This window comes from Ursus americanus, chromosome 7 (genome assembly GCF_024610735.1).
Source record: "Ursus americanus isolate L20-20 chromosome 7, mUrsAme1.1.p, whole genome shotgun sequence".
Taxonomy (NCBI): domain Eukaryota; kingdom Metazoa; phylum Chordata; class Mammalia; order Carnivora; family Ursidae; genus Ursus; species Ursus americanus.
In genome coordinates, this window is record NC_142133.1 from 13,620,610 (window position 1) to 13,642,286 (window position 21,677).

General features: G+C 42.5%; 1 long non-coding RNA gene across 4 annotated transcripts in view; it reads left to right on the forward strand.

Moving 5' to 3' along the window:
• Positions 1 to 21,677, forward strand: part of LOC123775978 (uncharacterized) — a 59,476-nt gene that overhangs the window by 9,530 nt on the left and 28,269 nt on the right. For 3 of the 4 annotated variants that reach the window (XR_015725159.1, XR_006775226.2, XR_006775225.2), the window contains exon 3: positions 21,439 to 21,534. This is a non-coding gene — a long non-coding RNA (uncharacterized LOC123775978). Of the gene's footprint in view, positions 1 to 21,438; positions 21,629 to 21,677 lie in introns of those variants that run through there. The other variant, XR_015725158.1, reaches the window with a different exon arrangement.

The following is a 21,677-nucleotide window of genomic DNA, read 5'->3' on the forward strand; positions in this document are numbered from 1 at the left end:
ACTCCACGTTGATCATGGAGCCCACTTTAAAAAGAAAAAAAAGCATTGACTAAGAACTCAGGTCCAGTTTTCTCTCTCCCCTTGCCTGTAGCACCTAGTATGGTGCACCATTATTTGCTGACCAGATTCGGAAGTAAACTGACTTCAGAAACCTGCTTACTTGTGAATTTTAGATGCATTTAGCACTGAATTCTTGAGATTGACATTACATTTTATTAGCTCCTTCCCTTTTGCAGTTTTAGATATTTAACCAGATACTCCCTTTCTTTAGTCACATTGGATATCCTTTTGTTGATCTCCACCACTCAAAGCCCGCATTTCTTTTGCTAATCAAATTGGTGTGGGAACATTCCCTTCCTGCAGCTGAGAGCAGCTCTTGAAAATTTTTCCTTTTTGAGCATGCTTCCAGCAAGCTCTTTCCTCTTTGACTTTTGTTTGCTTCCTAGAAATGCCCATGCTGGGACAAAATTACTTTATCCAGATGCCAGTGATTGAAAAGACATTCTAATTATCTGTCGATGGTAAATCATAAAACTTGTTTAGAAACCCATTTGTTGAGCTTGTGAATGTTCAGGGGAAAGAGTGGTTTACCTAATACCACAAAAGGAGCTTGCCATTTGGAAATTCTGTAGGCTTGAATACATTGAATTATGAATTGAATCATTACTAACTTAACCTCTGGGAGGTTTTCAGTGATTGTTTTATTCAGCTTTACTGACTACACTGCCCATAGCAACTCTGGCAATGATTCCCCTAGCGGCGCAAAGGAGCTGCCCAGCTGCAGAAATTCATGATGGCTGCATTTGCCTGCAGAGTTTGGAAAGATCTAAGGTCTTTGGAGACCAGAAATGTGTTTTTTCCTTGTCTTAACTGGCAGTATGAGCCTCTGGCATTTCGAAGTGCAAGTCATTAGTGTCCACCGGGGTGATGTTAATCTGTCTGTGTTTCAGTCTCAGGACATTTTCCAGTTGCTTCTGCCACAACAATCTCTGCCATCTCAGTGCCTCTGACGCCCCTCGTGAATTCAGCAAGCTCTGCAGCCCCAGCAGGACTTCCCAAAAACCCATTGCTCACCAGTCCCCATTCTCTTCTTTCAGTCATCGTTAAGTCTCAAAGCTTGTCTAAAAGGTGGGGCTTCTGCTTGGCATTTTCAAACGTGAGCTGAGAGAAACCTGTGATTGTTTTGTTTTTGTTTTTGTTTAATTCTCAGTAGGGACAGGACTTTCTTTTATTTCGAATGTAGGGCTCGAGTCATGCAGTTGGGGAACTTAAGCTGATGTTGATCACATGCACATTCAGGAGAAACGTTAAGGCTATAGGATGGAGAGGAGGGAGACATGAGAATTGCCAGAAAGCAAACAAAACACGGCACTTGAATGGTTGGAGGGGACTCAGGAAAGCCAGAGGGTCCCAGGTGATGCTTGGAATGGGTGTGAGGGGTCATAGTTGTTGGGACATCCTATCCCCTGTCATCTCCCTGGAGTGACTAAGCTGAACCCCTGCTGTCTGAGCTCTGGTTTGGTGGAGAGCCAAAAGGGGGAGGGTGTTCTCCTTTCATCAGATCGGTCCAGACTTCCCAGTGTGTTAATATGACATGGAGCCAAACCATACCGAAGAGCTAGTTGACAGTTGTTAAGAGCCTTGGCCTTTTATTTAATCATCAGAAAAACCAAGGCTCGTAGGTGCTGGTAAAGTGCCAGATTAATTATTCAGAAACAAGTGCCTGGGATTGGACCAAGTATTGTCTCATTAGCATGCAGTGTCCATGCTGAAGTCTGGTTAGAAAAGCCTCAGAGACGGCAGGAGGGGTCAATGGGAGGGAACCAGGAGAAAAATAAAATTAACTTTCCCCTATACTGTGCTATGAAATCTCTTGGTATAATAGAATGCCACCCTTTCCAATATAGGAGCTAGTAATGGGCCCTGGCCCAGGCTCTGTTCTGAAATATGCAAGACAATTATTCTACCAGCCTCTTGCATCTGTGCCTATAAACTTGGCCTTCTTTCCTCTTATGATCCATTGTGTCTAAGGTTAATCCTCCCACTTATATTCAGGTCTCATCTCCTCTTGCCTCCTCAAGGACTTCACTCCTGAAATTCTCCCTTCTTTCTCCTGCACCATTAAGTTCTCGTGTCTGCTGAATGATCCCCATCGGCATGTGTTCTGATATATTTTACATCTTAAAAAAAAAAACCTCCCGGCTCTACTTTTCCTTTCAGCTACTCCCTGGTTTTTTCCTCTGTATAATAAAATTCCTGCTAGAGTTGTCTATACTGGTCTTTCCTCGACTTCATCAGTTTCCATTCACTCTTTTTTTTTTTTTTAAGTTTTATTTATTTAAGTGATCTCTATACCCAACGTAGGGCCTGAACTCATGACCCCAAAATCAAGAGTTGGATGCTCTCTTGACTGAGCCATGCAGGCACCCGAGTTTCCATTCACTCTTCAGTCAGGCTTTTGTGGTAACACAAAACCACATTTTACCAATACTTTGCATTGCCAAATCCAAAGGAGAATAGTCCTCTGAAGTCTGTTTTACTGGATTTCCCCCTTTTTCCAACCTCTAAACACTGCAGTAACGTGGCCTCAGTCTTTAGGTTCCTTCTCTCTCTGCCTTGGCAATCTCCTCTAGTCTCATGGCTTTTAAATACTGTCTTTATGATGACACCCAAATTCCTGTCTCCTCCGAGGTCCAGTCTCCAATTCCCACTTGGATAGAAATCTAATAGAAGGGGCACCTGGGTGGCTCAGTCGGTGAAGTATCCAACTCTTGGTCTCAGCTCAAGTCTTGATCTCAGGGTGGTGAGTTCAAGCCCTGCATTGGGCTTCACACTGGGCATGGAGCCTACTTTAAAAAATAATAATAATAAGGGGAAAAAAGGTAGAAATTGAATAGAAATCTCTGACCCCAACTTTTTCTCACTGTCTTCCCTGTTTCATTCATGGCTATTCCATTCTCCTAATTCCTTAGAGGAAAAACCTAAAAATTACATTTTTCCCTCCCCTCTCCATTCATCCAGTCCTTCCATGAGCCCTGTCAATTCCACCACCAAGGCATACTACATTTCAGACCCGTTCTTGCCACCTGCACCATCACCTCCCTCCACCATCAGCTATCACTTGAACTATTAGAATAGCCTCCTGACTGTTCAACTGCAGTCTGTTTTTTTTTTTTAAAGATTTTATTTTATTTTATTCGACAGAGATAGAGACAGCCAGCGAGAGAGGGAACACAAGCAGGGGGAGTGGGAGAGGAAGAAGCAGGCTCCTAGCTGAGGAGCCTGATGTGGGGCTCGATCCTGTAACGCCGGGATCACGCCCTGAGCCGAAGGCAGACGCTTAACCGCTGTGCCACCCAGGCGCCCCCAACTGCAGTCTGTTTTTCACACAGCAACCAGTCACATTTTTAAAACAAATCTAATCATTTTATTCTCCTAGTCAGAGGCATGTATGGCTTTTCCATCACCCTTAGAACAAAACTCTAGAGTCCTTACTGTGGCTGCATGAGATCCTATATGATGTGGCCCTTGCTCCTTTCTCCAGCCCTACCAACTTGCTCCCTCTTGGTACTTCTTTCCATCCTGGTGGGCTTCCTGTGGTGTCTCCAACACCTAAAGTTTGTCTCTCAGGCGTTGTAGTTACAGCTTTCGCTCTGTAATAACAGCATATCATTTATGGAGCCCGTACTACAGGCAAGCCAGTGTGTTCGGTTTTTTACATATTTAATTCTTTAACCATGATCCCTCAACATAGATATTATTATCTCCTCTTTACCCAGGAAAAAACTGAGGCTCAGAGAGGTTAGGTATTTGCCCAAAATAGCAGAGCTGGACAGGGATAGAACTGGGATTCACATTCAAGTGTGTCTGGTTTTAAAGTTTAAGATCTTTCCGTTGCATACTGGCACTTCTCTGTGACTGGGATGGACCAGCACGGACTTGATGCCCTCAGTAAAATGTTATTTTGTAGGGGGTATGTGAGTGTGTGTGTGCTCATGTCCTGGAGCTCATTATAAAGCTGGCTTGAAGCTTGTGAAAGAGGTTGCTGAGGAAATTGATCCTGTTTATAAACTCCTTGGCTCTCCAGAAGAGCCGTGCATGGTGGAGTAGAAGGAGGTACAGCCTCTTCCCACCTGAGTGATGGAGCCTGGAGAGCTGGGGAAGCAAGCCCTGGGGGAGTGGCTGCGGTGAAGCCTCTTTTGTTTCCAAATGCTAATAGTTCTGGATTCAAAATCTTTTCTCTCTTTGACTGGACCCAGAGATAATAAAACAAAAAACTTACAGCATATAATTTGGCATTTTACTGGTATGGTAGGCTCACAAAATTTTGTTCTCCCTGACAAGGCTCAGATAATTCTATCAAAATAAATCTCTGAAGGAAAAAAGCTTTCTTTTAAAGTCTATGAGAAGCCTTTTCAAGAACAAAAATAACACTTAACACAGATATTCTGTATATCTTCTTCTCTTTTTCAGAAAAAATTCTGCCCTTTCTGATAATAGAAAATAAAAAAATGTCAGTGGGGAAAATGTCAGAATTTGGCGTGCTGTAGAGAGTGGAAATTTCTCCAGCACTGTACTTTGAATTTTAAAGAGTTTGGGGCGCTGGTTGTTCAGGAGTCAGAGCTCCACATCCACTGTATTCTTTGCCAGTGCCCACGTCTGTGCATGGCTTCGCAGTGTTTGTACTCATTCATCAGACCCTGACTGAGAACATGACTGTATCAGAGTTCTTTAGAGAAACGGAGCCAGTGAGATATATACAGATATATGTAGGAGGAGATTTTTTTATAGGAATTGGCTTATGGAATAATGGAGGTCTGATAGTCCCACAAGCTGTTGTCAACCAGGCAAGATGGAAAACCCAGAAACCTGATAGTGTAATTCAGTCTAAATCTGAAGGCATGAGAACCATGGAAGCCAATCCTAATCTCAGCCCAAAGACCCAAGAATCGGGGGGCTAATGGTGTAAGTCCTGGTCCAAGTCCAAGGGCTTAAGAACCAGGAACTCTGATGTCCAAGGGCGGAAGAAGGTGGATATCCCAGCTCAGGTAGAGAGCAAATGCACCTTTCTACCTTTTCGTTCTATTCAAGCCCTCAGTGGATTGAATGATGCCCACATTGATGGGGTGTATCTTCTTTACTCAGTCTACTGATTGAAATGCTAACCTCTTTGGGAAACACCCACACAGACACATCCAGAATTTTTTTTTAAGATTTTATTTATTTATTTGACAGAGCAGAAGTAGGCAGAGCAGCAGGCAGAGGGAGAGGGAGTAGCAGACTCTCTGCTGAGCAGGGAGCCTGATGCAGGACTTGATCACAGGATCCTGAGACCAAGACCTGAGCCAGAGGCAGATGCCCAATGGACTGAGCCACCCAGGCGTCCCCCAGAAATGTTTTACCAGCTGTCTGAGCAGACCTTAGCCCAGTCAAGTTGACACATAAATTAGCTATCATAATAACCATTTCAAGAGCCACGTATTTCAACATCTTCTTCAAATGGTCTCTCTTATGTTTGCACTCCCAGGCTTCGTGGACACTTCTCTGCACAAAATGTGCTTGTTCAGAGATGGCCAGTTTTCACAGGTGGATCATATAGCACAGTTGGGTAGACAAGCCGAATTTTGTATGCATTTCAATATAGACACATTTACCATGTATTTAACATGTGGTAGGTGGTATGAAGGCTACAGTGGGGGAAGAGGAAGAGAGAAAAACTTATTTATTAAGAGCCTATTGTGTGCCAAATAACTTACTGCATGTATAATTTTATGTAGGGTAAAGATTATTCTTCACGGAGAAGTGAGTCTCTGAAAGGCGAAGTACCTCACTCAGGCTGGGGAATGGTGGAGCTAGAATTGAAATCGAGAATTATCTAATAATTCATGCCCTTTCCATTGTACTACACTGGCGTAGAATTAAAGTTGAGCTTCCCTTCCAAATATGCTATGGTTCAAGATGAAGTGCCACATTTGTCAAATAATAAGTTCTGAAAGAATTTGGAGAGGAGGGACAACTAAAAGTACTTGGGTTATCAAGGAAGGTTTCATAGAGAAGGCAGGGTAGTTGCTGGGTCTTGAAATCTAGGTATGGTTTTTATGAGTAGAAAGGAAAATCATATCGGGTGAGGGGAATACAGTCTGGGAACCAGAATGAGCTGAGAAATAGAGGGGAATGGCAGTGGCACATGATGGGTGAAGAGGCAGTCGCTCTTTTTGCCTAAAGTAGGAGATAGCGCCATGCCAGTATCATGATCAGATTGTAGAGTAGTTTCAGAGCCAGGTAGAGTTGTAAGTAGATAGATGTGGGGAAGGAGGGATAGACCATGTGCTTTCAGAGGGGAAAATTTATAATTAACTGACAGATGGTAGAACTCAGTATATGTGAATTTTCTGCATACATTGGGATAGGTAAGTGATAATTTTGTTCTGCAGTATAGTAAAAATTAAAGTTACTTTTCAGATAGAAAATAGAATACATACAACTATGGCCATTGTGGCATAAGTGCCTACAAGGACTTTAATTCACCATCATCATCATTTCCAAGTTAAGAGAAAAAAACCATGTCTACCCAGCACACAGTGATGTGTCAGCACCATGGACAGCGATGCCGTGGCCACATGCTGCATCACCAGGCAAAGGACTTCAGACTTGAGGTAGATCTGTCACACCAAAGCAGTGAAATGGAATCTTTTAGTGAATTTCAAAGACTAATCTTTCTACCAAGTTTCCCTTTCTTTGTATTCCCATCAAGGAGAGGAGAGCCCCACAGGTATTCTCTTTAGAGATTGGTGTGCAGATGTATGCATATGTGCATACATACACACACAGAAAACTAAAAGCTTTCAGAAAATTGAAGTGAACTCTTTTTATGAAGACTGAGGACCCTAGGAAAAGAAAATAGGAAGATTTTAAAGTGTCACATATGGGTGCCTGGGTGGCTCAGTTGGTTAAGTGCTTGCCTTCAGCTTGGGTCATGATCCCAGTGGGATCAAGCCCCACATTGGGCTCCCTACTCAGCAGAGAGTCTGCTTCTTCCTCTGCGCCCCCCATTCATGCTCTCTCTCTCTCTGAAATAAATAATCTTTAAAAAAACAATAAAGTGTCAGGTTTCCATTCTCAGCTCAACTTTCCCTGACATAGAACTCAATTGTCCGTTATATTGAGCACCCTATGACTAGTCAATTATCCCTAGTCTGAGGCCCCCAGCCTGCCTCCTGCTGAGACCCAAGACAGAAAAGGAGAAAAAAACTGCAGAGGTTGGGTGGCCTAATTCTAAGAGTGTATTTTGAGTTTTTTCCAGTTTCTTAATTCTCATCTGTGAACTTCTTGATCGGGCTTAGCCTGAGGTTGAGCCTAAATGACATCTCAGGGCCGGAGCCAGGGTAGAATGGTATTCTTTACTTAAGAGAGAGAGGAAAAAAAAAAAAAAAAGATGGAAGGAGAATTGTAAAGGAATTTAAAATCTATAAAAAAGCATCTATAGTCCATCTCCTTTTTTAAAAAGGGGTACAATTCTGTCACTGAGGAGCATTACCAATTACTGGAGACATTTACACAACCTGCTGGAACTACTTTCTGATGACAAACCTTCAATAGATATGCAGTCTTGTTGTTCTGAGTCTTAGGCATGGCATTCACAGGCTCTTCTCCAGGCTGACCTCATACTAATGACTATCACCTATTGGAAGGTTCTACTTCTCTTTGTCTAGTGCTTTGCCCATTCAGACTTTATGGGCCTCTAAACCATAGTTCTCACTGTTTCCTTGTACCAGGCATGCCCTAAACACTCCTCACTTTTGTCTCTTCCTGAAGATTTTACCCATCTTTTAAGCCCTTAGTTTTCCTAGGCTTTTTCTAATCCCCCGACTAAATAAGGAGCCGTAAGGCCCAATAGCCCCTACATTGTATAGCTCTGCATATTGGTACTTTGTGCATTTGGATTATCTCTCTTCCACTGGATTATAAATTCCTTGAGAATAGTCATTGTGATTTATGTTGTATGTACCACAGGGCAACCCATAATCATTGTTGAGTTTAATTATTTGGGAAAATTCTGTCAGGCTACACTTGTGTACCACTCCTCCAATTAGACCTTCAACATAAACTATGAAGGCTGAGAATCGCTTAGAAGTGAAGACAAAACAGATAGGACCTGAGTGGATTGCCACTAGTCACCCCCTTCTCTCACCTCCCTTGAATTCCTTTGTAGCAAAGAGAATGCAGTGTTGGCTTCTTCATTTAATCATCACCGTGGTTTTCGAGGCTCATAAAAATTAACTTTACCCTAACGCTTTTCTCAAGTGCCACTTGACAACAGTGTACAGGTATTTTACATAACTACTGTATATTGGAGGTGTCTTCAATAGAATGTAGTGATCAAAATCCAGATCATAATTATATCCCGTCAGTGTTTCCATTATAAGCTCCTCTCCGGAAGGGTTTGTTACTCACTTGTTTAATTTGTATCAGGCTTCAGCCTGACATGTAAGTTCTCAGTCCCACTATAATGTAGGGAATCTTTTTCTGCTTCAAAACATACATTTTAATCAGTATAGTATTTCTGTATGTGGAATACTGTGTTTCTGGGCCAGAAAAACAAACTGAAGTGTCCACACAGGACATTTGTATCAACACTGGATATTCATATCATTTTACCTTCCTGGGGCAACTTTGATGGTCAAGGCTGCTGGACTGCACAGGCTTCCCCGTGAGCCTTCCTGTGGATTGGGTGTCATCCCTAAACAAATGACAGGAGGGCTCTCGGGAACATGAGTGAGTGTTTATCACTCTGAATCCTCATGTTAAAATGCTAACGACAGGGGCGCCTGGATGGTTCAGTCAGTTAAGCGTCTGCCTTGGGCTCAGGTTGTGATCTCAGGGTCCTGGGATCAAGCCCCTGAGGGCTCCCCACTCTCAGTCTCTCTCTCTCTCTGCACCTCCCCACTGTTCATGCTCTCTCTCAAATAAATAAATAAAATCTTTAAAAATAAATAAAATGCTAACAATAAGGGAAACTCAAAACATTTCTCAGCCAGAATGCTTGGCTTCTTCTTACCTGCTGACCCACACTAGCCATGGATCCTCAACAGAACTGGAGGCTCTCTATCCCCCATCCCAGAAGTCAATCTTACTTTCTTTCTTCAGGTTTGCCTCAGCCTTCGAAACCCAAGTTTATTGCCCCTTCACTCCTAATTCTGAAAACTTTGTACCTGGGGGGGTTGAAGGTTAAGGAGGGACGTGCTTGCTCCTCACAAGTCTACTTTAGAATGCAGGACATTTCCCACATCTGGTCTTCCCCCACCTCCCACACCAGTTGTTATTTTTGATATTCTGTTTGTTTTTAGACATCTCTAGTGGATTTTTACTATTCTTATCTTTATGTTGAATTTTCTTGATATTTCTGGGATATTAAAGGGTGGAGAGAGATAGGGACTGAAAGAATGGAGGGAAGGTAAAACAGGCTGGTTCAGGCACGTGGGTGGCTCAGTCGGTTAAGCATCTGCCTTCAGCTCAGGTTGTGATCCCAGGGTTCTGGGATCGAGTCCTGCGTCCGGCTTCCTGCTCAATGTGGAGCCTGCTTTTCCCTCTGCCCCTCCCCCCTGCTCATGCGTGCTTGCTCTTTCCCTTTCTCTCTCTCTCTCCCTCACAAAAATAAATAAAAATCTTAAAAAAAAAATGAAGCTGGTTCTTTTGATGCTTACAAGTTTGCTATGGGAACTCCTCCTAGGAAACTTTCTATTTAGAAACTTCCTGCTTGGGAAATTCTACCAAAAGACTTGTTCTGTGGCTTAAGCCAATTACTTATTTGCCCCGTTTCTTTGAGGTGTGGGAGGGGATTCATTACTTAGTGCTCTTAACAAACACAGCAAGAGGAATACAAGTCATATCCGTATGCTGCTCACAAGCTGGCTGTGGTAATAAACAGTTAATCAAGCACTGACACTGTCAAAAAGGAAATATAGGTCCAGAGGAGCTCTGACGGGGGAAACTTTAAAGGTGGTTTTCCAGAAGTATCATTTTAGCTAAGGCCTGAGAATGAGTAGAGGTTGCCTTGCAAGAGAAGGAGAAAATGCAATCCAGGCAAAGTCCTGTGTAATAAAAGTGGTCTCATTGGAAGGCTACGTGTATTTTGTTAAAACTCAACAATGACCATAGCAGTTGTTTAGAAGTTAGACCTATAAACGGTAGATTTTGAATTTTATCAGTGCCCTTCACCCTAACACAAACAGGGACACACATGCAGTTGAATAAGTTGTGTTTATTGTTGCATCAAGGGAGAACACACACCATAGGGAACTATGGGATGTCTCAGTAAGAAGGTATTAGAAAGAGCCTACTTGGTTTGGATTTGGGCTTCAGGTGGGTAATTTGGGGCAGGATCTAAGGAAACAAGGGCTCACTCTGGATTGGATGCTACTAGAAAATGGGGCAATTCTATGATTGGACATCTCAATAAATCTTACTCTATGAAGGGGGTGGGAATAATCAAAGCTAAAGCAGTAATCGGTAAAGCAGTCAAGCGTGTTAGCCAGGAGAGTGAGCTGTATGATATTTGATGTTGTGCAAGTGACCGTGTCTCGAGTGGATGTTCTGCAAGATGTTTATGTCCAACAAGAGAACGGCAGAGCTTAGCTGTATCACATCAGTTTGTAATGCATCGAACCTACTGCATTTGATCTGTTTCTGGAGATGGGAAGCTGGCTTTTTTTTTTCCCCCCTCACTGTCGTCATCTAGAATTGCTGGCTCAGAGCATGCCACCCCTTCATATGCTGCCTTAACATATTATTTTGAGGTGAAGTTACTTGAGGAACAGCAGGCCCAGGAAGGGTTCTCTGACCTCCCCCTTTCTACCTAAATCAGGTCATAAAATTTCCTCTCCCTGGATCAGGAAGAGAAGAACATTTTTATCACAGGAGACTGGGAATCAATGCCAAAATGAATCTGGACAAACAAACCTAAAGTAACCCTGATCTTCCATTAGTTTCCTTCATGTATTTCTTGGTCACTCTCCCACAATTTACTGCTCCCAGCCCAAACCCCTTTGTCTTGTCTCCTCTCCACAAATTTGCAATTTCTTTGTTTAAAAAGTATATAGCTTGGGGTGCCTGGGTGGCTCAGTCAGTTAAGTGTCTGCCTTTGGCTCAGGTCATGATCCCAGGGTCCTGGGATCGAGCCCCGCATTGGGCTTGCTGCTCAGCGGGGCGTCTGCTTCTCCCTCTTCCTCTGCCTGTCGCTCTGCCTAATGTGCTCCTCTCTCTCTGTCAAATAAATAAAATCTTTAAAAATATATAGAATGTTTTTCTTTAAAAAATTTAAAAATAAAAGTTGATAAATAAAAAGTATATAAGCTCTGTCTTCAGTGCTTCTTTGGGTCTTCATTATCCATGAATAGTCTCCTGTGTGCACACAAAAATATTAAATAAGATGTGTATGCTTTTCTCCTATCTATCTCATGTTAATTTAATTCTTGGGCCCAGCCAAAGAACCTAAAAGGGTAGAAGGGAGTTTTTCCTCAATATTTTTTTTCCAATTTTTTTCCTACAAAAATTGGTTTTTAGATAATACCACTTTAGACCACAAAATTCCCTATAGCCAATGCATCAGACAGCCCATTGCTGCCTCCACCCAGGACAGACTGCTCTCATTGTTCCCCTCTTGCTTCACCACTGCTTGCCCGTTGAGAAGGAATAGTTCTGTTGGATCAAGGGTTGAAGGGCATAGGAAGTAAATGCCAGAGGTTGGTCATGAAGGGCCTAGTGAATCAAGTTAAGGCAATTGAACTACATCTCCAAACAGTACAGAACCATTGAAAGATTCTAAGTGAGGATTACAGATATGTAGAAATTTGTACTTATTGGGGAGGATGTTGCGACTAGAGAACCTTTTGCAATAATTCAGGCAACAGATAGTGATGAGTTGAACTAAGGCACTGGAGAGTTGAGTGCAGATTTGAGAGAGCATGAAGAGTAAGATCACCACGCCTTAGTGGTTGGTAGGATATAGATGAGAGGGTCTCAAGGATGCCTTCTCCTTGAGTAGGAGGGCTGTGGTGAGGCTATTGCCCAAGCAGGGTGCACTGGCAGTCAGGGTTTGGGTTGAGGTGGGAGAAATGATGAGCTGAATCTCAAATATATTAAGCTTAAAGTTCCTGCGGGACATTCAAGTGAAAGTATCTGCGGGGCAGTGGGTAACAGAATCAGGATCTCAGAAGAGAAGTCTGAACTGGAGAGACATTAATTAATTCATTAGACAACCATTACTTTGCAGTACTGTATACCACCCATAGTCCCGATGATGACATCGAAGTGAACAAAATGAAATTCCTATCTTTACTGACAAGCAAGCAAATAGTATGTCAGATGGTGATAGATTCTAGGGAGAAAAATTAAGCCAGAGACAGGGATATGGAGAATTAGTAGAAGACAAGGTCAGAAATACAGGTTTAGATTTAATTCCTCAACTCCAGGAATTTATGAGAAATGCAGATTATCAGACCTCTCGAGAAATGTCCAAGATCCAGTCTCTGATGGCATGGTCCTCTCTATTTAGACCCAGAGCAGAGTCTATTCTGGTGTTTGCCAAACTTCCTAGACGATAAGAATCATCTGGGGGTACTTGTTGAAATTATATGAAATTATATAAACTCCTGCCCCCCTAATGAATTAGAGTTTTTTGGGGAGAGGCCTGGGAACTTGTATTTTAATATGTACCTTAGGGGATTCTTGTTATCAGGCAAGTCTGGGAAATACTGATCTCTTCCTTTTCTTTAGAAGGGCAGCTTTATATTAGATAATTTCGTAAGTGGCTTAAGGGTACCTGGCTAGTGGTTGAGGAAAAGAATAAAGCTAGATCACTGTATCAAGGTAAAATCCTTATGAGTCAGGGGCGCCTGGGTGGCGTAGTTGTTAAGCGTCTACCTTTGGCTCAGGATGTGATCCTGGCGTTCCGGGATCAAGTCCCACATCGGGCTCCTCCACTGGGAGCCTGCTTCTTCCTCTCCCACTCCCCCTGCTGTGTTCCCTCTCTCGCTGGCTGTCTCTCTGTCACATAAATAAATAAAATCTTTTTAAAAAAAAATCCTTATGAGTCAAAGATTTAACCATAAAAACACAAATCCATAAAAAGTGATAGAGGAAAACAGGTGAAATTTTTAAAATGTGATCTGCAATAGAGAAGATTCTGAACTTTCTAAATTTCAAAATATAAAATCATTAAGTAGTAAGGAAAAGATTGATATATATGCCTTAATGTAACAAATTTCAAAACATGTAAATAAAAAAATGACCACAAAGTTAAAGCAAACTTGAAAAATATTTGCAACCCAATGGCTGACAGAAAGTTGTGTTAAATTGTTAAGAGAAAGATGAACAATCCTATTAAAATAGGGAAAGGATATGCATCAAAAGATAGTTCACAGAAAAAGAAATACAAATGTGAAATCTCACTCAGAATTAAAAGTAAATCAAACCAATAAGATGATAGGTTTTTTGTTTTCTTTTTTTCTTTTTGTTTTTTGTCTACCAGGAGGTTATCTCACTCAGATAGACCTTTAGGCTTCTTTACTAATGTGCATTTTTAAGACCAAGATGATGAAGTTTTCAGTTTTTTCTCACTTTAACATTTATTGTTGCCATGTTAAATCACTTCACTTGAATGCCTTGATGATCCCATACATCTGGGTCACGTTATATTCAAAATTATATTTTGAGGAGTATTGTATACCTGCAAATGGATGCTCTATCTGGATAGATGGGGTGGCCGCTTTAGGTTTCCTTGAATTTCCTGAAGGGCAGTGATTCTCAAGGTGTGGTCCCCAGACTAGGAGCAACAGGATTACGGGGGAATTTGTGAGACATACAGATTCTCAGGCTCCTTCCCAGGCCCACTAAATCGGAAATTCTGGGGTTGCATTATATCAGTCTATGTTTTAACCAGCCTCCAGGTGCCTCTGACACCTGCTTAAGCTTGAGGATCCCGATCCTATCTTCAGCTTGGCCAATCACATCACCATATAGGTCTGCACTTAAATGGCAACTTAGAATACTTGTAGATGTTTGGGAATATAACCTTGAATTCACTACTACTTATTACTACTTTTTATAGGTATTGCCAGATTGTCTTCCAGAATAGGTATGCTAATTTGCATTGATGAATAACTGTTTCCCTATGTCTTTAGGCAGTGCTGATCTGAAGTTCAGCCTAGGGAAATAGTTATGGGGAGTGATCTACAGCACTTCATCCAAGGCTTGATTCTCTGAATTTACCCATGAATCTAAGTTAGGAGGATGGCTTCCAAAAGTGTTCTGCTGAACCTCAGAGGCAGCCAGGACTGGGGTGAGGGGATGGACAGGAGATGGAAGGAACAGGGCTTTGCTTTCCCTTTCAACCAGAACTGGTCCAGCTAGATTGGGTTTTGTTTTGGGTTTTTTTTTTTTTTTAAAGATTTTATTTATTTATCTGACAGAGGGAGAGACAGCGAGAGAGGGAACACAAGCAGGGGGAGTCAGAGAGGAAGAAGCAGGCTCCCAGAGGAGCAGGGAACCCGATGTGGGGCTCGATCCCAGGACCCCGGGATCACGCCCCGAGCCGAAGGCAGACACTTAACGGCTGAGCCACCCAGGCGCCCCCCAGCTAGATTGGTTTTAAGAGTTTGGACCCCGATACCACCTTACGCCAGTTAGAATGGCAAAAATAGACAAGGCAAGAAACAACAATTGTTGGAGAGGATGTGGAGAAAGGGAATCCCTCCTACATTGTTGGTGGGAATGCAGGTTGGTACAGCCACTCTGGAAAACAGTGTGGAGGTCCCTTAAAAAGTTAAAAATTGAGCTACCCTATGACCCAGCCATTGCACTACTGGGTGTTTACCCCAAAGATACAGACGTAGTGAAGAGAAGGGCCATATGCACCCCAATGTTCATAGCAGAATTGTCCACAATAGCTAAATCGTGGAAGGAGCCGAGATGCCCTTCAACAGATGACTGGATTAAGAAGTTGTGGTCCATATATACAAGGAATATTACTCAGCTATCAGAAAGAACGAATTCTCAACATTTGCTGCAACATGGACGGCACTGGAGGAGATAATGCTAAGTGAAATAAGTCAAGCAGAGAAAGACAACTATCATATGATTTCTCTCATCTATGGAACATAAGAACTAGGATGATCGGTAGGGGAAGAAAGGGATAAAAAAGGGGGGGTAATCAGAAGGGGGAATGAAACATGAGAGACTATGGACTATAAGAAACAAACTGAGGGCCTCAGAGGGGAGGGGGGTGGGGGAATGGGATAGACCGGCGATGGGTAGTAAGGAGGGCACATATTGCATGGTGCACTGGGTGTTATACGCAACTAATGAATCATCGAACTTTACATCGGAAACCGGGGATGTACTGTATGGTGCCTAACATAATATAATAAAAAATCATAAAAAAAAAAAAAGAGTTTGGACTCCACATGAGATTTCATTTTTAACAAAGGCTGCTGTTAAAGAAAGTTTGAAAATTAAAGACTTGGTTGTCACAAACCAGAGGACCTGGAATATATTGTTTTGGCCATCCATATGTTTACTTAAAAAAAAAATCTAATTCATCAATATCGAGAGGCACTGTTTTTTTAAAAACAACCTGTAGAAAGGGGCGTGTGGGTGGCTCAGTCAGTTGGGTGGCCGACTCTTGGTTTCGACTCTGGTCATGATCTCATGGGTTGCGGGAGCAAGCCCCATGTCAGGCTCTGTGCTCAGTGGGGAGACTGCTTGAAGGTTCTCTCTCTCTGCCCCTCCCCACACTCGAAGCGCACACACACACTCTCTCTCTCTCTAAAATAAAATAAATAAATCTTAAAAACCTGTAGGAAAATGTAGTATTTGCTGATATACTGTGAGGATTCTCCATTACACGGTGCAGTGTCCCCTTTATAAGGACCCGTGGAACAAAATGTTCACGTCTCAGAACCATCAGTTTCGTGCTTCTATTGAACAAATTGTTTACTTTTACTTCAGGAGTACCGTGAAACATACGTGGAATTCTGTTTTCCCTTTTTGTACTGACTGCAGGAAATCTTAGAACCAAATTTTATGTTCTACTGTGTTTGCTTCCCTTGCTCCACACCCTTTGCCTAGATTGTTAATTTTTTGAATGTATATTTTAGTGAGGTATCTTAAGTTCATTTTCAGGTAGAGTGGAGTGTGAGTAAATGAATGAGTAAATAGGAAATTATAAGCATTTGAGTAGTAGTGGAAATTGAGGCAGTGAATGAGATCACCCAGGGAGAGTCAGCAAAACAGGAAGAGACAAGGGCCAAGGACAGAACCACTGGAATAGCAGATGTATGTGATTGGCTAAGGAAGGATACACCGGAGAACGAGAACTAGCAAAAGAGATCACTTGAAGAAAGAGGAGGTGGTCAGTGGTGTCTAAGAGTAGAAAGGGGTCCCATAAGATAAAAACTGAAAAATGGTCATTGGATTTAGCAACAAGGCAGTCAGTGGGGACCTTTGCAGGAGTTTCAGCACAGGTGTGTAGAGAGGGGCTACATGGCATGGGTTGACAGCATGGGTTGAGGGGGATGGGAAATGAAGTAATACAGATAGCCCTCACAAAAGGTTGGCTAAGAAAAGAATTAAGAAGGTGGCTAAACGGGGGTATAAGATGGGAAGTTTATCGTAGTTTTGAAAGATAGGTAGATACAGGGGCACCCCCACCCCCACTTGTGCACTCTCTTGCTCTCTCTCTCTCACATAAATAAATAAATCTTAAAAAAAAATAAAGAATTTGCTTACGATTCATCTAGGTTTGGGCGCACCTGGGTGGCTCAGTCCATTGAGTGTTTATCTTCAGCTCGGGTCATGATCTCAGGGTCCTGGGATGGAGCCCCACTTTGGGCTCCCTGTTCAGCGGGGAGTCTGCTTCTCCCTCTCCCTCTGCCTCTTGCTCCTGCTCATGCTCTCTCTCTCTTTTTCTCTCTCTCTCAAATACATATTTTTTAAAATCCATCTAGTTTTTAAAGCTATAAGCCTTTCATCTGCGATAGCATTTATCCCTCTCTTCTTTAGGTGATCCTTGATATCTCCTATGGCATCTGTTGGCAGAAATACACTTGCCATGGGAATGATATGGAGCCAGGAAGTAGCAGCAGTTTGTCCCTCAGCGGAGTTGGGAGCTTCACGGATCCATTTCCACCCCCCCTGCTCTTATGGGATCAGTAGTCATCAGAGACCTCCGCCTCACAGGTGTCATAGGTTGGGGCCACCAGGAAGCAGATTCCAAGGTGGGGTTTAGCAGTCAGTTTATTTATTAGGGAGTGCTCTTGGGTTTGATACCTATGAGAGGAGAAGAAATGAGGATTGGGTAAGAGAGATATTGGGCTGTGTTGCTATCCCAACAAAGGCATTAGCCAACCCCACGGGGAACTCTGGCACCAAGATGACCCTCACTTGTCCCAAATTGGGCTGGTCTTTGTACCCTGATGTTGATCAGTAGTTAGATGGCAGCTTCCCTTGGAAGGAAGTGTGACCTTGTTGAGGAAGGGCAGTTTTCAAGGCTAATAGCAGAAGGCCAGATTCCAGCAGCTTTCCCAGCTGCTGGAGGAGTAAGTCCTTCCTTCCTCAAGGGGGTCTGGACAACACGTCATAGCATCCACTAGAACTCCCCAGAATTGTGGAAGTTCAGCCAACGTCAAGACTTCAGCCCAAATGGTTATTGTCCTGTTCTGTCCGTTTCCCATGACTTATCAGTCTGTACTTGCCCATCTTGGTTTATTTCACAGTATGACAAACCTTCCAGAGTAATTGAAATGCAAAGAGAAGAGGTGTTGTCTGGAAGAATAAGCCACCTGACTGGAGAGAAGAGCAAAAGAGGAAGTCATAGAATGACCCCATTGTCATGGTTGGTTGGCTTACAGTGGGATGAAATCAGAACCCCGTGATGGATCTACTTCAGGTCATTGAGAATGGCTGGTGAGCAGGTGCCATGTTAGTTGTGGATCAGATTTAAAGGTCATCCATGGTTCTCCTATCCACTGTTCATTTTAGATACACAAAGAAATCTCTGGGGGGGGGGGAGTGAAGAACATGTCCTCCCACCTTGACCAGCCTTGTTCCCCCCAGCTGCTCCTCAGGACCCCACTGTTGCAACCCAGGGCCTCTAGTGCAAGCCGAGAGATTAAGAATGAGGAAGGAAATATCTTTTAAAAATGAAGATAATATTCCCATTCTCTGCTCACCCTGGAGGCTTATTTTGAAAATCACAGTGATTTAACTTGTTAGCAGTTTAATTCACTTTTAAAAGATTAACCAGACTAATTATTCATCAGATTTCACCACCTTTGTCAGCCTCAATAAGGATCCTTTGTTACAATGATTAATGTGTTTTAATTGCAACTTCTCTCAGAGCAATAATTCGATCGCACAGTATTTGCCGAATCTATGGAAATCTTGGAAATGCTTTGACAGCTGAGCTATTCTTGGGAAATGAAAGTAAAGGAATATATATAACTAACAAAAGTGTTTTATAGCATATCATTAATATGGATTTTCCCTGCTCTGACAGACCTTGCTCTACTCCAGTCTGTGAAGCTGTGCACATCAATTTGCCATCCAGGAGCTCTCAGGAGGTAGAGATCAGTTAACATGGGTTACGACTTCCTCCAAGTTGATGCCCTCCAACATATGCTAGTCATGATGATAATCGCAGCAAACATACATAGGTCCCAGGGAAAGTTAATCAGCCAGCCAGTATCCATAAATCATCATCCAGTTAAGAGGCTGGATCCTGCGTTGATCATTCTGTTTTCTACCAATGCTGTATCTTCATTCATTTAACTGGTGGCTGCTGTCCAAGTTAGGGATTTTTAGAATATCAAAAAGATGTCTGTAGAAGCTAACAAAGAAAGTGTATGTGGCTAATACTAATTCTGAACTTAAAATGCATTGTAATGGTATTTTAAGCCACAGTGGTTCTAGGACCTTTGGAGTCAGACAAATCTGGAGTTGATTCTTTACCACTTACTAGCTGTGAGAACTTGGGAGGAAATCAGCAGTATCTAGCCTCCCTGAGCCTCTGTTTCCTCTTCCCTAAAATTGGTATTATAATAACCCACCTCGCAGTCAAGATGAGGCCTTACATGTAAGACCGAGTGCGCTATCTGGACTGTAATAAGCTTTCAAAGAATTGTGTCTGAAACAGCAGTAGGTCTTTCCAGTTTAAGAAAATCATATGTACATGAGCATCTCTGGGTGTTAGAGTAACCCGGAGACAAGGAGAAAAGGTGTGCTGCTGCTTTGATTTTTTGCAGACGAGAAAACTGGGCAAGGAAGCATGCTAATCTTGGTAAATATGTCCTCTGTGCTCATCAGCTAACTCCCAATTAAGCACAAAGGTGCTCTAAAACCCACGGATGTCGATTCCTATTCCAGTGCTTTTTCCACTAAAACCTAGAGGCGCCAAGGCCACTGAATGAGTAGAGCAGTTGAACACAAAACGACCAATTCCTTATCTGTTGGCAAATATTAGCCCCTCTGTTGGGATATATACGTCAACAGTAGCTGACAGAGCCAGGCATTGCCTCATTTAATGGATCTAGCAAGACTAGGAGGTAAATATCCCCAGCAACCCCATGTCACAGCTGAGGACACTGACCGCCTAGAGATAGGAAATAACTTACCTGACAGATTTAAACTTGGGTCTGTCCAACTCCAGCGTCTGGGTTTTAACCAACACTATTCTGCCTCCTGTAATGCCACTTTACAAAATACTATTTTTTAAAGGGAGTGTTTTGAGACTTTGAAGTCTGTATGGTAACCAATTACCTTGCTTTAAATTACTGCCTTAGGGGGCACCTGGCTGGCTCGGTTGGTAGAGCATGTGACTCTTGATCTTGGAGTTGTGAGTTCAAGCCCCACATTCAGCGCAGAGCTTACTTAGGGAAAAAAAGAGAGAAAGATTAAAAAATAAGTTACCGCCTTAGTGGGTCAGGCGCTATGACTCAAAAATGTCTTTAACTCCTGAATCAGAGGTTGGGAATGCTGTTTTCCTTCCCTTGAGGAACAGCACTGGCCACGAAAAGGGTTTATAGGATCAAATTAGAAAGCAAATTCTCCCTTGGGTGTTCCTCATGCGTGTTTACCTAGCAAAGGCACTAAAAAAATACCATGGTTAAAAAAAAATTGTTTAATTGTGTTAAACCTGGTTCCTAAACTTACTTGACCACAGAACCCTTCCTTTTAGTTACAGTCATTAAGAACCTGTGGAAACCAACTCTGAACCACAGGAAACAAACTGAAGGTTGCTGGAGGGGAAGGGATGGGGGGATGGGGTAACCGGGTGATGTGACGAGCACCGGGTGTTATATACCACTGATGAATCACTGAACTCTACCTCTGAAACTAATAAGACACTATATGTTAATTAATTGAATTTGAATTTTAAAAAAGAACCTATGGAAACATTTAAATAATAATCACAGCCAAATTTGTGGCGCACTTAGTGTATTCCAGACTCTGAACTCAGAACCTCCCATTAATTCACTCATGATGAGTCTTCCGAAGCAGGTATTTTTAGAATAATATTATGAGGTAAATGTTTTTATGAAACAACTTTCTCACAATCACAGACTGGTCAGTGGCAGAGCCAGGACCTGAGCACAGGGTACCTCTCTCTAGAGCCCATGCTCTCTCAGCTGCCACAGGAGAGCTGATTCAGCTCTCCATACTCAAAGTTACGTATTTTTTTTTCTATTTTTAAATATGGGGTAGGTATGCTATACTAAATTGCCTTTTTTATTAAATTGACCCCACCAAGGGGAAAAAACCTGATAGAACTACCTCTTTGGTTTTTTGTTTGTTTTTTAAAGATTTTATTCATTTATTTATTTATTTGAGAAAGAGAGCATGAGCAAGAGAGCATAAGCAGGGGGAGCAGCAGAGGAGGAGGGAGAAACAGACTCCCCACTGAGCAGGGAGCCTGATGTGGGGCTCGATCCCAGGACCCTGGAATCATGACCTGAGCCTAAGGCAGCTGCTTAACCCACTGTGCCACATCCCAGAACCACCTCTTTGAATCAGACACTCAACACCATCAAATTTCTCTATCTGATTTTCTATAACTCCATTTTTTCTCCTGTAGTGCTATTTGATTCTTAAAATACTTGATCCAGTTATAGACACCTACTTACATTTTGTGTCAGACACAGAGGAAACATCTTATCTCTGTGTCTCTTCCCAGATAACAGTCGCTTCAGTTTTCCTCCAGGACTAATGCACCAAGATCAGACAGATGAGCGTTCTCGGAGACAGTCAGGTGATCACCCATCTGAAAGAGGAGACATGCTATTTACCCCCCAGTAAGGCAAAGGCACGAGCACTTCCTTTTCTTTTCTCTTCATTGCTTTTCCTTTCCTTACTTTTATGTTATTTTATTTGTTTTTTTGGTTTTAGATGGAGCAGTGGTTTGTGCAGTGGGACTCACTCACTTAACTGAAGATCCCCCAGTAGAGAAAAAGGACTAGGAGAAAAAGGCCACATCACCAAAAGGTACAGAAAGCCCAAAGAAAGCCCAAGTGCTGTTCTTGCCTTTCTTCCTTTTGATCCTCTCTCCCCATAGAGTGGCTTTTTTTTTTTGAAAGCATACTTTTCCAAGTTGTTACATTAACAAATTTGCACTGATTTCTTTATCC